Source organism: Pristis pectinata, chromosome 30 (genome assembly GCF_009764475.1).
Source record: "Pristis pectinata isolate sPriPec2 chromosome 30, sPriPec2.1.pri, whole genome shotgun sequence".
In the NCBI taxonomy this organism is placed as follows: Eukaryota; Metazoa; Chordata; class Chondrichthyes; order Rhinopristiformes; family Pristidae; genus Pristis; species Pristis pectinata.
Genome location: NC_067434.1, coordinates 7,205,020 through 7,222,951, shown reverse-complemented (window position 1 = coordinate 7,222,951; position 17,932 = coordinate 7,205,020). Strand labels below are relative to the sequence as shown.

Below are 17,932 nucleotides of genomic sequence, written 5' to 3'. Positions count from 1 at the left end.
TCCCTATTGTTCTGCACTTGCTGTAACCTGACATCCTGAATTTTTACTTTTGTTTAAGATTAAGCGGAGCAGACTCAAAGGGCTGAATGGCCTAATTCTGCCCCTATGTCTTATAACTTGTTTCCTTCACTGCAGATCCTACCCAATCTGCCAAATAGATCCAGCATTTTCTGCTTTTTACTTCAACCTTCCAGCATCTGCAATACATTGCTTTTGAATTATAGTTGGGTGACTGGGATCACAGACGTGGTTTAGTCAGAGCAAAACAGACACCTTCAATATTTTTGCCAAAAGGCTGTTACGTCTTCATTCTCTAATCACAGTTCCAGATACCCGGCTACAATCCTGATCTCTGGTGTTGTTTGCGAGGAGTTTACATGTTCTTCCCGTGGCTACAGAAGTTTCCTCCGAGTGTTCCAGTTTTTGCCCACATCCCAAAAATGTGCAGGTTGGTGGGTTAAATGGCTATCGTAAATTGTTCCTGGCAAGCAGATAAGTTGTAGAATCTTGTGTGGGTGGATGGGTGGGGGGGAAGGAGTTCATTTGAACACAGAGAGAAAATAGGTTAGGGTGGGCATTGATGGATCAGTAATGCCTCCGCAGACTGAAGGGCTTGTTTCCATACTGTATCTCTCTGTGACTCACCACTTCACCCATGCCAGGGCAACTATTTTATCCTTGCCACAAGTACACAGATACCACTGGTGGCAGGAATCTCAACTTCCAGAAAGGATTGCTTGGCAAATGAATGACTTTTTGTAAAAAGAGGTAGTTTTTAGTTTGTTGAAAAGCACAGAGAGAAAACAGTTCAATAAATTCACCACTCTGACATTCATTCAGGTGTTTGTGTTAAGCATCTATAAATCAAAAGCCAACAGACAACTGGAGAGCAAACAACCAAACAGTAATTAACCAAATTCAAGTCTTGACACAAGATTACACCCTTCAAAGAACATTCTGGGTATTTCTTTTTAAGATGGTGTACAGACTTAATTTCTACTTTTTTTTAAGTAAAGCCCTACCACATACACCAAACAGCAAGTAGCGTGGGTAACTTCCATCCTCCCATAATCCACATCCATTGGTAAATTTCAAATAATTCACTTGGGAGAATGGATAATCCAAATTTCAATCATGTTCGTCATTACAATAATATGAATTGTGAAGATTATGGGTGTCCACAAATAAATTAGATGATACAAGACTCGTGAAACAATCCCTGTAATTAAAATATTAATGCAACACAAAGCTGATTTGTGTTAAGATGAATAGAAAACTGACATTGCCTTTCTTTGGCCTCTTATTTCTAGGGGCTTGACCTACTGACCCATCAGCCTGGTCCTATTATTTTTGAATGGCTAAACATGTCGAAGGTATTTGTAAAAGGATGAGCTGTAATTACCATCAGTAGTCATTTTCATCATTAATAACTTGATCTGAGTGTTCCTTGGGAACTTGGTGAATTTTATTTTAATTGTTGTTCTGAACACCATTCATGAGGACGACAAATTAGTGGGAGAGCGGGGCAGGCTCATGTCACATCTTATTTTCAGAAGTAGAAACAACCCATGACCTGTGGCCTAGTTTTCACACATCCATGACTCTTGGATCATGAAGGGCTCCTTACAGCAAAGGACTGACAACAAAACTCTTAAGAGGGGAGAACAAAGTCAGTGCCTCAAACGAAGGCAGTGACAGATTCCCATGTCAGCTACTTGAGACTACAGGGTGTTGGACCATTTCCAAGAAGTTAACACACATAGCACTGTGAACCAATCACATTGCTATCTGGAGGCAAGGCACACTGGATTCTAAACTTAGGTCAACCTATTGACTTTTTCTGTCTCTGCATGCAAGTATACATTTGTACAACAATTGCTCCTCTCCCCTTCCTGCTCTGAATTGTAATACAATACAATGCAATTACAGGAACATACAGTTCAAAGTCCGTGTAATGTTTAACTTGGGTTTTCAATTGCATTTGCAATTTATAGAAGGTTCTGCGGAATCGCAACCCTTAAAAATAAAAGTTTCAATCCAGGACTCGTTGTGGAGATCTACTTGTAATTCTCCCACTTTTTAAAAAAATAAGCATATTACTACATTCAAGTTACACAGCTACTGAACAACTTGAGTACTAAAAGACAAGAGAAATCCAAGTCTTTGGATTAAATATTTTGAAGAATCTCAGAAGCAACCAATATTGCCAAAATATTAAATTTGCACATTTGTCAATTAGTAATTAAAGTTATGAATGTGAAAAATGTGTATGTAAAAACATAGGACAATGGGAGCAGGAGGCCACTTCGCCCCTCAAGCTTGCCCTGCCATACAATATGATCACAGCTGATCTGCCCAAGTCTCATTTCCTCTTCTGTGCCAGTTCCCCATAGCCCTGATCTTTTAAAAATGCATCTACTTTCTCTAAATATACCCCTAAAGATCTATCCTCTACAAATGTTCTGGGATAGAGATTTGCAGAGATTCACCACCCTCTACAGGAAAAAGTTTCTATGCAACTCAGTTTTTAATGACTGTTCCCTATTTTGTAATTATGTCCCCTCTCTTAAGGTTGTCCTACAAGTGGAAGCATCTCGCCATCTACTTTGTCATGCCCCTCCAAGGATCTTGTATCTTTCCACGAGGTCACTCCTCTTTTATTCTAAACTCTAAATATAGAATTAATTTCTTTAGCAGCTTGGGATAGGGCAACCCTCTCATCCCAGGAATTAGCCCAGTGGATTTATTTTGGACTCCCCCAAAACCAGTATATCTTTTCTTAGATAAGAGGATGAATCACAGCTGTGTGTGCTTCATTATACAAAGATGCAAAGTGACATTCGGCCTCTGAAGAGGTGGAAATAAGGATTTTCAAGAGATTTCTAAATGTTTAGTACTCACCAAGAGGTGAAATTGTTTTGTGCTCTACCTGGTGATAAAAAGGTAGAGAAATTATAAAATGACTAGTCTTACTCTATGCAAGCTCCATCAGCATCCTGTGTGTCAAGCTTTCCATTTCATCATAAGTTCTCCACTGCACTCTTCTTTCCCCCAGCTCGTAGTCCATTGTTTTCCTGCAAGTTGGCAAAGCAGTGCTGCTGTTTCTCAGTTCCAACCACTTGGGTTTGATCCTGACTTACAGTGCTGTCTGGATGGAATTTGCATTTTACCCCGTGAGTGTATGGATTTCCTCCTGGTACTCTGGTTTCCTCCCACACTGCGAAGATGTGCTAGGTTTTAGATTAATTGGCAGCAATAAATTAGCCCTGATGTTGGTGAGTGGTAGAAGAATCAGGATGGAGTCGATGGGCATGTAAGAGAGAATGGTTACAAGGAAATATATGGGGAATGGGATTGCTCTGAGAAGTGGCATGCACTCGATGGGCCAAATGGCACAAGAAATAACATATAGAAATGAGTTTTTAAAAAAAAGGAATGGATGGGAATATTGTAAAGAGAGACAAAGGCATTGATTTTGCCATGAAAATTATCAAATATATGCCTGTTTTTCCCTCTACAGAAGCCACCTGACAAGCTAACATTTGTTATACTATTTTATGTATTGTACAAATCATCTGTTGCCAACTGAGAGTCAAGACAGCTTCAATCATTTTCCAAACATGTAGTGTGTACAGTAGGGTCATTTTCATAACAAACAGGCTTAATTTCACTGCAAGCAAATTTTTCATGCTAACACAACTACTCAACTGTGCAGCCAAGCAATAGAAATCTGAAGAAGCCAGTTTCTCTGCTGAGTTAGGTAACTGCAGGAACAAATTGGCTAATTACGAGAAGAATAACCACTCATCTGAGGTCAGGAGGACACCCCATGTAACAACATCACAACACTGAATTATGCTTTCCAGAGGGGAAGAAAAAGGACATTAAAAAATCCACTTCTTGTAAAGTTACTTCTGAGATTGTCATTTACTTTTTATCCATTCAAATTTATCTTGCTTTGACAAAGTGCAGGTGTTTGGAGGAGGGGGTAGCAGTGTTGGAGAGGAAAGATAAAAAAAATCATTTTGCCTTTTCCTGGAGTAAACAATAATAATTTGGAGTTTAAGTTTTTGGAGCAACACAGGATGAGAGGTGACCTAATAGAGGTGTATAAGATTATGAGGGGCATAGATGGAGTGGACAGCCAGCACCTTTTCCCCAGGGTGGCAATGGTCAATACCAGAGGACATCAGTTTGTCAGAGGAGGAAAGATTAGGGGAGATGTCAGAGGTAGTTTTTTTTTTACAGAGAGAGTGGTGAGTGCCTGGAACACACTGCTGGGGGTGGTGGTAGAGGCTGATAGAACAGGGTAATTTAAAAGACTGATAGGCACATGGATGTAAGAAAAATGGAGGGTTATGGGCTGTGTAGGAGGGAAGGGTGAGATTGATCATGGAGTAAGTGCTTATATAGGTCGGCACAATATTGTGGGCCAAAGGGCCCATACTGTGCTGTACTGTTCCAAGTTCTATTAATGTAACATGCAAAAACCAGTAATGTATCCATCCCAGCATGTTCAACAATGGCACAAGCTGCAACGATCAGCATCAACCAATAGCTGTGTATCTAAAAACTGTTACATGATAAATCTTGATAACTTCCAGCAAGACCAATAAAGAAATTTTCACTAGATGTAGGAGAAAATTATTTTTTAAAACATTTCAATATTACAAAGGGCTAAGTGAACCAAGGAAGTGAAAACTTATGTCCTTATCATTAATACAAATGCGTAGGCAGATGTAAAATATATAAAAATACTTCCTAAAAATTGAATCATGTGGCACTACCACTATTTACTTCGCACTGAATTTATTATCATGTGTACTGTTCACTCTGAGCTTCATGTGAACAAGGAATTTCATTGCACCCTGGTGTATATGACAATAAAGAAATCTAATCTAATCTACCTGCTTTAGCATGTGATGGAAAACAATTAGTTATTAAGAATCATGTAGTTCAGGAAATTCAACTTGCAGTTGGAGTTATGCCATTCCTCTTGAATGCTTGTTTAGAATGTTGCCAAGAGAAAATGGGCCATGTATTTGCACTTAAGTAAACTTGTTAGTGACTCACACTGGGTCAGATTTTAGGACCACTAACACAACTGTCTATCACATCTGCATTCTGCTTCAGAAAACACAAGCTGCCACCTGTTGACACAGAAGACTACAGTGACTTTGGGCAAGGTTCACTACCATTTCTGTACTTACCAGAGGTATTTCTGTGGTGGTCCTGCTCTACAAGTAGAAGTGGTAAAGTTAGGTAGATCAAGGCAGCAAACATGCCTAGCAAAGAGCTCATATCTACAGACTCTATTCCTCACACATTTATCTCCAACTCTTTGAAGAGCAATGGACTCCAAGGAGAAGGTCTCTGAGGTGATGCTCAGCTGTGTCTTAGACCTGACGTTTTCCAGGAAGACCTACAGCTACTCATCAAGGCACGTAACGTGCTGCCCATTGATGTCAGTAACACTTTCACTCTGCATTACCCCCAGCAGCGGCAGCTAATCTATGCCATATTTCAGAGCTTTCTGCTCACAACAGCATGAGGCAGGACATGTTCCCTCTACTCCAGCAAAGGGACTTGGATAATTTTTATCTTCAGCAGAGACCATCCAGCTAAACAGACACTATACAGGCTTCTCAAAGGTTCGGGGGGGGGGGGGGGGGGGGGTGGGTGTGGGTGTGGAAAGAGGTTAGGATTTCTAAGATTACATGCAGGTGGTGCTTACATCAGTAACATCAATCCATCCTTAGACAGTCCATGTTGCCTGCCATTTATCAGCCACTGCACTCACTGTCCTGTGGGCTGAATCCTGAGGGATTAGTACTATCCCGTCTTTCCTTGGTTTGGCTCCTGATCACTTTCCACCGAATGCAACTGACCATCACAACGATAACAACCATAGTACTACCTGCTACCTTGTGGAGATTGCCACTTGGGGTCCTCAAGCTTCGAAGGAAGCAGCAGCAGAAAATTTAACATATGTGTTCAAAATTTTGAGGGGCTTTGTCATAGCTAATGGAGAGAAATTGTTCCTGATGAGGGAGTTCATAACCTGCGGACACAAATGTAAAATGTGGTAAAAGAACTGGAGTGGAAATATTTTTATACTGAGACTTTTGATGGTCTAGAGTACAGTGCCTGTTAAGGTGGAAGCAGATTCAACAGTAAATTTTAAATAGTAATTAAATACATATTTGAAAAGGGAAACTTTGTAGGGCTATGAGGGGTAGATTTAAACTTTTTCTATAAACAGCTCCTTGTAAATACCTTCTAGAATCTATTCACATGACATCCATTGACATTCCTTTCCATCTACATTAGTATAATGCTCAACAAAATAAAGTTAAGCACGGTTCCCCCGTTCACATCAGTGCTGGCTCCTTGATTATGTTTGGTCAAATGCTTTGCTACCATGTCACTAATGATAGATTTCAGCAGCTTCCCTAGAACACATTTACAATCAACTAGTTTTTCACATTCACTCTTAAGAAATAGACACACATTTACAATTGACAATCTAAGGATATTATTGAATCAGTTTTGGAATATCATGAAAAGAACTGCCTACAATCTCCACACTTATTTTAATATGTTGGGATGTAAATTGTCAGATCTAGGACATTTATTGCTCTCTAATCTGTGTTTTACTTACATTATACAGGTCCTCTCCAGCTTACAAACTTCCCACCTTTTATCCAGCCTGTTCATATGAATGAGCATTTGGGAGACCAGTGGCATAAATTTGCCGGCTGCTGCAGGCATCTTCTGCCATGTGGGAACTCAGTTCACAGCCACATTTCCAACTTGCCACAAACCATGTTCCCACATGCCAGAAGATGTTGGCAACCCCGCAGCAGCCGGAAATCCATCCAGCCAGTAACCTGGGGAGGTACCCTATTGTAAACTGAGGAGAACCTCTCTCTATTAAATTCTTTTCCTTTACTTGTAGATGTTCAACATAGTTTTGGTACTTTAAACTCTTCATATACTGTGAAAACCAATAAAAAGTAAACATTCAACAAGTCTTGTATTTTCTCATTTTCAATGGCAATATTATCTGCACACCTTTAAGCAGCCCACATTATTATTAGGGATCATTGCCTTTGTGTTCCTTTGCTGTTCTTAATATCACCACTTCACAGAGCTCAGCTCCTTTTATTTATCCAAGGACTGCATTTTAGTCTTAAATTAACATCTCACTTGTTGATAAAGTTTGCTCATTTACTCAGGTCTTCTCTTTAGAGATATGCACAGAACATCTACCAAATACACTGTTCAACATCTTCCATGAACCACTTTAAGATAAACATTTCATTTTCCAGTTTCCCTGACTTCATCATAGCTGCTCTGATGACAATACCAGTGCTTCCAAGATGTCTTCCTTTTTTCTTAATGATGCCTTCCCCTCCACCAGAGTTGACTGGGCTATCATTTGCACCAGCCTACTTATTGGACATGTTCTCTTAAACCTTATCCTACCTCCCCAGAGCAAGTGAAGGTTCCCTTTGTACTCGCCATCCATTCACCAGCTTCCAAATTTAAAGGATTATCCTCTGTAATTTCTGAGAAATGTCATCACTAGACAAATCTTCCCTTCATAACATCCTGCTTCACTATTCTATCTCCACCAACCACTTCTCACACCAGCTTCTCATGCAGCCACAGGAGATGCAACACCTGTCTTTTTACCTCTTCTCTTTTGCAACACTGAGGGACCCAAACATTCATTCCAGGTGAAGCACCAATTCACTTGCATTTCTTCCAAATCAGTGTACTGCATTTGGTGCTTAGAATGTGGTCTCTTCTACACTGACAACCTATTCTACTACATTGGGTTACTACTTTACAGAACAGCCGAAGAGTGACCCTGAGCTTCTAGTAGCTTACCACTTTAATTCTCCATCCGATCCTGACCTCTGTCTTTGGCCTCTTGCACTGTTCCAACAAAACCTCAAGGAACAGCATTACAACTCTCAAGACTCAATAGTGAATTTAAAAAGTTTGGATAACTAGCATTTTCAGCTTGTGCTCAAACTGGCCAGTTTGGATGAAATGTCACCTGTAATATTAACTTAGTTTTTCATATTTCCAGTAACTACAATATTCTGTACCTCAGATACAGCAATGTTTTCGATTCCTCTCACCCTCCCCTGCCAACTCTCCACTGTCCTCATTCACCTCCCTCATCAAGATCAGCTATGATTAACAAGACCTTCACCTCTCACAGCTGGCATCACCACCATCTGTACCTTCGTTCTCTCTTGGTTGCCACACTATTATATACATTCTCTTTATTCCCTCTATCCCTCCTCCTTTTCTTTAACTTAAAAGAACTTAGTCTTCTAATTTTCCCTTGTTCTGATGAAAGGTCATCATCCTGAAATGTTAACTTTTGTTTCTCTCTACAGATGCCTCCTGACTTGCTGAGTGTTTCCAGCATTCTTTTTTTATATTATGATTATGTCCAGTTAAAGTAGTCAATTTTGGCTCCTTGTTTTTGCAGTAAACTAAACAGATATTAGTGTTTAATTGCCATCCAGCTGCTTCATCATTCCTCAGGTCTGTAGCGAAGCTATACATAATCTATTTCTCAATTCTCAATATACCCGTACTGATGACTCACCTCTACCTAATGCGGTTAAAGCATCACTTTAGCAATACTAATACTGTTCAATTTTCCTGTTTTTTTTTCTGAAAGCCCACGAACATGGACTACCTTTCTCTGACTCATGCTAGTTCGTCTCGGTGATGGTGACTACATCATACTTGTTAAAGTGAATTTGTGCTTGGATCATCTTTGCTATATTTATTTTTATGCTTTGTGAATCAATGTATAGGCCAATTATTTGGGCAACAGGTTCAACCATATCCTTTATCATTAATACTTTTTTTTCACCCACATTTATTAAGCACCATAATAATTGGTTTTCATCTTTTCTACTGCCCTTTTTTTTAAAAATTCCTACTTTTTACTGAACTTGAAGTATTTAAAGTTTTAACACCATATGATCTGGGCTTTGGTCTCATCCCTTTTTATATTTAGGCTGTTTTCACTTCTCATTTACAACAGAACCTTTCAATGGTTTGTGGAACCAATCAGCAGTACATGACAGGAAAGAGCAGTAGGAAAAATTAAACCTTTTTGTAAAATGGTTGCTGACAATCACTGCACAGCTCGTAAACTTTGAGTGGCTCGTTTACGTAGGACAGGATGATAACCTCAACAAAGGACTGTTGAGCTAGATACCCTGTATCAATGCTGAAATTTCTAATTAGTTCACTGTGACACCGAAGGCTCCTAATATTAACAGGGTTAGTCTTACAGTACTTTGATTAAAACCAAAGTACATAGTTGTTGTGATCACAACATCCATCCCATTAAATACAAATGCACTGTTAGTGTTAACCACAAACAGAACTTCAGACTTCTAAGGTGGATCTTATCTAAGTATGAAATCTAAGCAAGCACCTCAGAAGTACCAAAATATAAATATACGAACACACGTGCTAGAAATACTCAATAGCATCTGTAAGAATGGGAAAGGTGCTAAGGTTTTAGATCAGTGACCTTTTGTTAAACTGGAAAATGGTGCAGATGTTAAGTACTTAGACAAGAAAAGTGAAGGTGGTGGTGAAGAACAAGCAAAAGGTCTGTTCTTGGGTGGAAGGAATGACTAAATGACGAAAGGTTAAATGCAACGCTAAAGGGGATAGCAATGGGAATAAGAAATAAAAGATGAGTTTTGGGTAAGGTGTAAATGGCAACAGGCAAATCTTTAATAGTAGAAACTGTCCGAGAAAAAGTGGTAGTAGTGGTTAGGATTTTCAATTGTTGAACTTTGTTGAATGTGACCCAAGTTGACTAAGGTGCTGTTGCTTGAACTTCTGTTGACCTTCATTAGAATAGAGTCAGAGGCCAAAAGCAAAAAGGTTACAGTGAAAGCTGAGAAGAGAATTACAATGGCAGCTCCGAGTTGGAGTTGCAGACTGAGCAGAGGTGTTCAGCAAAGGGATCACAAATCTACATTTAGGCTCCCCACTTATAGTGCAGCCAATAAAGCATGCTAACTTGAATGTAATTTATACATCATTGTCAGCAGTAGTGGTGTTTGGGGCTCTGGACAGCATAAAGGCAGGATGTGAAAGAGCAGGTATTATACCTTCTCAAGCTGCATGGAAAATATCATAGGACAGGGGATGAATTCCTCTACACAGATGCACCTTGATCTGCCCAAGTACTGACAGAATTTGTATTTAATTTTTACATTTATATGACTCATATAAATTCAGGCAGAATCAAAGCTCTAACAGAAAAAATTGGATATGCCATTGAGTAAATAATGAGGTAAAACAGCATTAAATAAACCAGTAATTGTTTAGGCAGACATGAATACAGTAATAGCCAAGAGTCTGCCAGGATAAGCCTTTCATAGAATAAAAGATTGATGTAGTACAGGAGGATTTGGTTCATAGAACTATCCAAATAATGCTACTAACCCGCTTTTTCGGCAGTAACCCATTAAGTATATATCAAATACCTTTTGAAAGTTATTATTGCATCTGCTTCTGTCACTTTTTCATGTATTCCAGATCACAACACAGTGCACTGTAAAAACAGAAAATGCTGTTAATATTCATCAGACTGGGCAGCATCTGCAGAGAGAAAAATGGAGATAACTTTTACCCTAACACAGGCCTTCCATTTTGCTATCTCCTTCCTCTTTCCATGAATCTGAAAAATTATTTCTAACACCTCCCAGTTCTACCTCCACAGATACAGTCTGACCTGCTAACATTTCCAATATTTACTTTTGTAACATTGCATTTTTCCCAACAAAAGACCTCTGGTCCTTTTACCAATTACCTTAATTCTTAGCTCTCGTTACTTGATGCTGGAAATCTGAAATAAAAAGAGAAAATGCTCGAAACAAGCAGGGCAGGCAGCATTAGTGGAAAGTGAAACACAGGTAATGTCATTTGATAAAGGTCTTTGGCCTGAAATGCTTAATGGTATTGTGATCTACAAAATCAAAGTTCCTTTGCTACTTTTGTTTTTAAACAGGACATCTGATAGAAATCAAATTCGCAACGTTTTTTTGGCTTAAATATGTGCCCAGCCTTTGTGATTTCTTTATTTTTAGGAAGCTAATGACGACCTTACTAGAAGAGATATGGATGCAGTGTTGTGAAAGCTGGAATATTTACCTAGCTGGTGCAGAATTGCCCAATGATGTCATACTGCTATTTCAAACAAAACTTTATACATACCCTTAAACACAGCATCTTGCCCTGCTTAACACAAGTACAAACATGCCAAGGCTTCTTCAACAGCACCTCCCAAATCCACAATGTTGAACACGTAAAAGGTTAGGGGAACAAGGTGCATGGAAATGCCAACACTAGATTCCCTCTAAGCCACATATTATTCTAACTTGAACATACATTGCCATCCCTTCATCACTGCCGAGTTTAAAATCGACAGACTTCTTACTGAATATCACTTTGAAAGTACATTCATCACCAAAATTGCAGTTGTTTAAGGCTCACCATAGCTTTCCTGTGAACAAATGGATGGGAAATAAATGCTGGTCCTGCTAGAACTGGCCACATCCCAGAAAAAAAACTTAATGGGTCACATGACCTGGCTATGGTTCCACAGATGAAAAAATGCCTTGAGCTTTGATAATAAACCAACAAGCTCTTTATTCTGCAGGAAGGGAAGCTGTTCAACATAATGCACTACTATTTTAATTACTTTGAAAATGCAGAAAGATGGCATTGAACTACTCCTGGACTATGCCAAGTTACCCCTTTCAAATAGGGCATTGAGCCTGTCTCCTTTGGCAAAGTGGGTGGGAAAAGATTAAAAAGGCCATCGCTATCTCTTATCCAATGGCCACTTCTGGTAGGCCAGAGTCAAAGCTTTGGATAGGTCACCCGCAAAAATAGCCAGCTAATACTCTTTTTTTTTAAGGCTTAAGCATGTACAGCAATGTGGCATGTATCTGCAGTTGCCATTGCCTCTAGAACCAGGTGAGTCACCACCTGCAAGGGAGGGAAAAAGTCTGAAGCTACTGAGGTTGGGTGGTGGGGGGGGGACAATAGCTCACCGAGATAGAAATGTGCAGTCATTTTTATTAATGGGGAAGGAACAGGAATTGCTCTAATGGTATAATCTAATGGAAGCCTTCTACTATGTATTCATCAGCACGTACATTTCAATCTTTATTCTTGTTGAATCATGAATTTAATCCATTTATACCTAATGCAGATCCATGACTCATTATACAGATTACTAAAGAATGCCTTCTCCTGGTTGTTCTCTCTCCCTGCCTCCAATCCCTCATCTACCTTGATCTTAGTGTGGGTACAAGTGGAAAGGAACAAGACCTTGCTCTTAGACATGTTTCAATCCAACGATTTTTGCTTGAAAATTTTACATTATCTAGTCATGGCAAGTAAACAATTTTAAATGAAAAACAGATTAAAAAATGACACATCAAAGCAATTACAGAAATTAAAACTTATAACACTCCACACAAGGGACAATATAAAGTCTGATTATTTGTGGTTGTTTCCTGTGATAGCACGTCCATTTACAAAATTAATGGCTCTATTTCATTCAGAGAAAAGTTCCATCAAGCCACCAGGTTCAATTAGCAGCCATTTCCTCAGGAACTGTGTATAATTAGATGCATGGAGATGGCTGGTTCCATCTGTGCACAGTGATTGCAGTTTGCTAACCTATCCCGAGATGGAGATAGAGATGTCATAAAAAAGGGAAAGGAATATTCCAATATGAGCCAAGCAAAAGTGTTCCAACCAAAAACAAGAAATGTTGGAAGCACTTGGCAGGTGAGGCAGCATACACAAAGAAGAGGTAAAACGGCAGGATTTGCATCTCACATGGATAGACCATGAGAAGGGGAGAGGTTGGAGATGGAAGAGCAAACCAGGGGGAATGTTCACCAATATCCATTGTAAGTACACAGACTCCCTAAGCTATCGCGACTCTACCTCCTACCACCCTGTACAGATGTCATTCCATCCTTCCAGTTTCTTCCATCTACATTGTTTCTGTTCTGAAGAACCTTTCCACATAAGCAGCTTTTTGTTTTCAACCATAGCATCTGCCATTGTTAATGGAAGTTTCAATCATGTCTCCTCTATTTCTACACCTCTTTCCATCTCCTCCAAGCCACAACTAGGAAGATAGTTCCCCAGGGATATTTTTCCCAAACAGTCTCTACATTCATCTGATCATCTTCTGTAGTTAACTACATCCTTCAACAGGATTCCTCACTAGACACATCTTCCCCTCCACTCCCCCTTTCAACATTCCAAGGGAACAGTACCTTCCACAACTCCCTGGTTCACTGTCCCATCTCCACTAACCACCTCCCTTCGCATCGTACTTTCCTATGCAACCACAGCAGATGCAACACTTACCCTTTTACCTCTTCCCTTTCTACCATTCAGGGAACTAAACAATCCTTCCACATGAAGCAGTAATTCACTTGCACTTCTTCCAATGTACTGCACAGGATTTGGCACTCATGATGCGGTCTGTTCTACATCAGAGAAATCAAAGGCAACTTTGGTGACTTATTGCGGAACACCTCATTCAGTCCGCAGGGGTGACCCTGAGCTTCCAGTTAGTTGCCTGTCACTTTAATTCTCCACCCTACTCCTACTCTAATCTCTCGATCTTTGACCTCCTATACTGTTCCAACAAAGCCAAACACAAGTTCAAGGAAGAGCACCTCATCTTCTATCTGCACAAGCTGCACCTTCACAACTCAACACTTGGTAATCAGACTTTTTCTCCTCTCATTGCTGGATATTTCATCTTTAATTTGTTCCTTTATTTCTTCACTCTATATTAACTGCATTTAAAGTAATGATTACCTTGACATCACAAACATTCTCCATTCTCTCCAACTGTGTTATCAGTTGATTTGTCAGTTTTTCAAGTTCTGATGAATGATCATTGACCTAAAATTTTGATTCTACTTCTCTCCCAGAGATGCTACCTGATCTGCTGAATGCTTCTGGCAGTTTCATTTCTTATTTTACACATCTGGAGAGTTTTTTTCCCCCAGTCAACAGTGCCATAGTCATAGAGCAATACAGCACGGATATAGGACCTTAGGCCCAATGAACCCATGCCGACCACGGTGCCCACCCATCTAGTCCCAATTTCCTGAGTTCAGCCCATATCCCTTCAAGCCCCACCCCTGCATGTACCTATCCAAATGCCATGTTGTCTCTCCCACCATCACCCTATCAATCGTGTTGCCCTTTTATTTATGTATTGCAATAATCCATTATCTTCCAGATCTGAGTTTCCTTGATATACAAAACCTTTGAAATTTGTTCCATCCAGATCAGACTGATCAAATAAAGAGCAAATTGAACATTTTCGATGTCCCAATACCATCCAGGGATGATGATGTACAATATGAAGAACAACTGTTCACCAGTACTCTCGGCTCTCTGTCTTTCTCGTCCCAATTCTTCACCCACTTAGCTACTGCTCTGTACATTCCATGGGCTTCAATTTTGCTTACAAGCCTATTATGCTCTACTCTTATCAGATACCTCTTTTAAGTTGCTATTCACTACTTTCATTAACTCTAATTTCAAATGTAATCATATTTATGGATTTATTCTCCCCTCCCTTCTTTGAAAAGTAGTATAACATTTGTCATCTTCTAGTTCCCTGGGCATGGCTCCCATATCCAAGGCAATGAGAAGTTTCTGGGTAAAACTTTGGCAATTTCCTCCCAACTTCCCTCATGTAGACAAGATGTCTTTTCTTCTTGAAACACTGCCAAAATTTTTGGAACCTTTTTATTTTTACCTTAAATTTTTCTACCTTTTCCTTAATCATGACAGTAGCATTATCATTTTAAGCAAACACAGATGCCAAATACTTAGGCAGGCCCTCTGCCTTTACAGTTCCTGATTGGCTCCACCCTCCCTTTCACAAACCTTCCTGATCTAAGACATTTTATTCCCTTTCGTGTTAACAACTAATCTATTCTCTCACATACAATCTTTGCCTCATTTCCTACTTCAAAATTCTCCAGTGCTTTGTGTACAGCTTAGCTCTCTTCTGAATTATGAACCCAATATTTATTAATTTAATTTCATCTTTATCTCTATATTTTGAGACATCCAGGAAGCTCTAGGTTTGGATGCTGCTCATTATTCTCATGGAAATGCATCTGGCCTGTCCCTGAACATACTTCACAATGAAGATTTTGCATTCTTCATTCAATGTTTAAATCTGAATTTTTATTTATTTCAATCGATCTGGGCCAGATCCTTTCTCAGTGTAACAAGTTAGACCTCCTCCAATTGGCACACTTTTTTCCCCTTTTCAAAACGTGATGATACTGTGATCATTGTTTCTCAAATTCACTCCGAATGAAATACAGTTCACTTCAGTGCATAGTTAGAACAATCCTCATTTTGTCCATTTTTAAAATCACTTTTCCTGCACCATTCACTCTGCTTGTTCAGTGGAAATCTTTCACTGTATATTAAGCAAGTAAAAGTTTCCCGGGGAGTGGGTGGGGCAAACTGCATAACTTTCAATTTTTTGAATTTTTATATAATCGTCATTGAGATGAAAGTTTCCTCTACACCCGGTCCCAGATAAATTATCAAGTGGGAAACTACAAATCAATGGCTTTTTACATTGAATGCAGATCACTGGGGATATGCAGCTCAATTTGGAAGGGAAATACTCTTATCATCTTAATACCAGGGACAGAAATAATCCGACACATTTGAAAGCAAACGTACTTTCGAGTGGATATATTCTGAAAGACAAAAATCTTGAAAGAACAGCAGCTCATTTTTTAAAAAATCGTTGGTTTCTATTAAAATGAACAAATGCTTTGATAAACAAACCACTATTTCTTTGTATCAATGGCTTGAAAACCTATTTATATAGCTAGCAAGTTCATTCACATTTTTCCATTTAACTTCCAGAATTACTCTGACTCCAAGGAGTAACAATAAGTGCAAAAAAGAGTATATATCGTAGCAGGGACCAACTTTCAAAACACCACTCTTTTGGTTAAGTAGAAGCACATACCAAGAAAGATGTCTGGCGGCCAAACCAATGTTTTTAAAGCTGTAATCGGAGACTTTTTAAACAAATGGCCTTCTAATGAAAGCATGCCTAGACTGCGTCTCTACAACCCCCCCCCCCCCCCCCCTTTCATCGTGTGCAGCAAGCCTTACAGACTGTTGGCTCTTTGCCACCTCCCATTACACTGAAGGCTGAAGGAGCCGAGGATAAGTTCTCCCTTTCCGCAGGCCCCTCCTCTAAAGCTGCCCTAGGCGCCCAGGCTGACATGCCTTTTAAGCACTGCTAGACTGCAGCACAGACTTTCTGGCTCCAGCACTATTGTTTGCTCGGCTGCTCCGCCACACATTCGGTTCTCGATTAGCATAAGAATATTGGCATCTCCCAGCAAGCAATCTCTGCTGAAATCTTCACTGCTTACAATACCTCCATTCCTCTACCGTTGGTCTGCACATTCAAAACTGCACACTGACTATGCTGTACCATACTTACTTTCTTCTTAAAATATAAAGTCATTGCAGACCAATTACTCAACCAAAAGAGTGGCATTTTGTTGAACAGGTTTTAGCAAAAGAAACAAGATAGAACTCAGACCTTGATTAGTTAACCAATTAAATGCTCATGTTCAATGCTGAAAATAGTATTTAATTTATTTCATGAACGTGTGCAGTTAAATATTTTTAAAGAAAATTCTCAACAAATCTTTTTTCAAAAGAAGTTTAAACTCAAGTCTGTTTAATGTCCAGCCTCAGCAAACATTCACACTCGGAATCCTGACAACAGCAGGTTTCTAACTTCAGCTGTCCTTAATAACAGCATCAAGTGTTACAAAACAGTGAAGCCCTATACTAATTTACACCACTATAAAATCAGGCAAAACTATGACATACCCAAAGACAGATACCACAAAGGGCAAGTTATTTTGATGGGGGTGCAGGCACATTTTGAAAAGGAAATTCAACAGAATGATACCAGAGACTACATTAATATTATTATGTAAAAATAAATTGTTCTTAGGTAGATAACAAGCAGATGTTTGGTTGAGTATCACCTTCACACGTCTGGCTAAAGAGAATTGCTGCCAAGGCACAGCAGGAACTTCTGGATCATTCAGCAACCATCTTACGTGTTTGGTAGCTCCAGAGATCTGGAATTCCCAACACTAAAACAGGGATAAACAACCGTTATAAATATGGATGACAACTAAAATATCATAAGCTCTAGTTGTTAACATGCTATTCCAGTTGTACATTCCACCCCAAGATATAAACAGGATAATTTCTAAAACAACATAGCCCAAGGTACCAAAAAAAGATTACAACTCGAAAGCCTGTGGTTTTTGAAATGAACTTTAATGATGGATAAAGAACTGGTTAACAGAGAAAACAGTCAGAATAAGAGGGTCATTTTCAAGTTGATAAGCGGTAGCTAATGAGGTGCCTTAAGATCACTGCTGGGGCCTATCTATAGTATACATTTATATCTTAGATGATGGTACCGCATCTGATATAAATTTGGCAATGACTGATAGGTTGGTGGAAAAGTTGTAGGAAGGACAGTGGTTGAGTGGCCAAAATGGAGCATGAGGAGCAATGTGAAATTACCCACTATGGCAAGAAAAACAAAAACATAGTATTATTTAAATGTGAGACAATTACATTTTGGTGGTGTCTTAGAAGAAACACAAGTTATTATGGAGAGAAAACAAATAACTAGGAAGGCTGATGAAATGTTAGCTTTTATTATAAGGTGTGTGGAGCACAAAATTAGGCAAGCCTTGCTAAAACCGCACAGGATTTTGGTGAGATCACACCTGAGGTT

The 17,932-nt window shown here is 39.3% G+C and overlaps 1 protein-coding gene across 3 annotated transcripts in view; it reads right to left on the bottom strand.

The window, feature by feature from the left end:
• The window catches only part of bmpr1aa (bone morphogenetic protein receptor, type IAa), a 201,535-nt gene that overhangs the window by 69,129 nt on the left and 114,474 nt on the right, over positions 1–17,932 (bottom strand). The window contains exons 3-4 of one of the 3 annotated variants that reach the window (XM_052041372.1): positions 10,548–10,615; positions 2,902–2,929 (exon numbers count right to left, since the gene is read on the bottom strand). The exons of 1 other annotated variant lie outside the window; for it this stretch is intronic. The gene's annotated coding sequence lies outside the window, so the exon portion shown is untranslated. The remainder of the gene's footprint in view (positions 1–2,901; positions 2,930–10,547; positions 10,616–17,932) is intronic. One more of the 3 variants, XM_052041370.1, reaches the window with a different exon arrangement.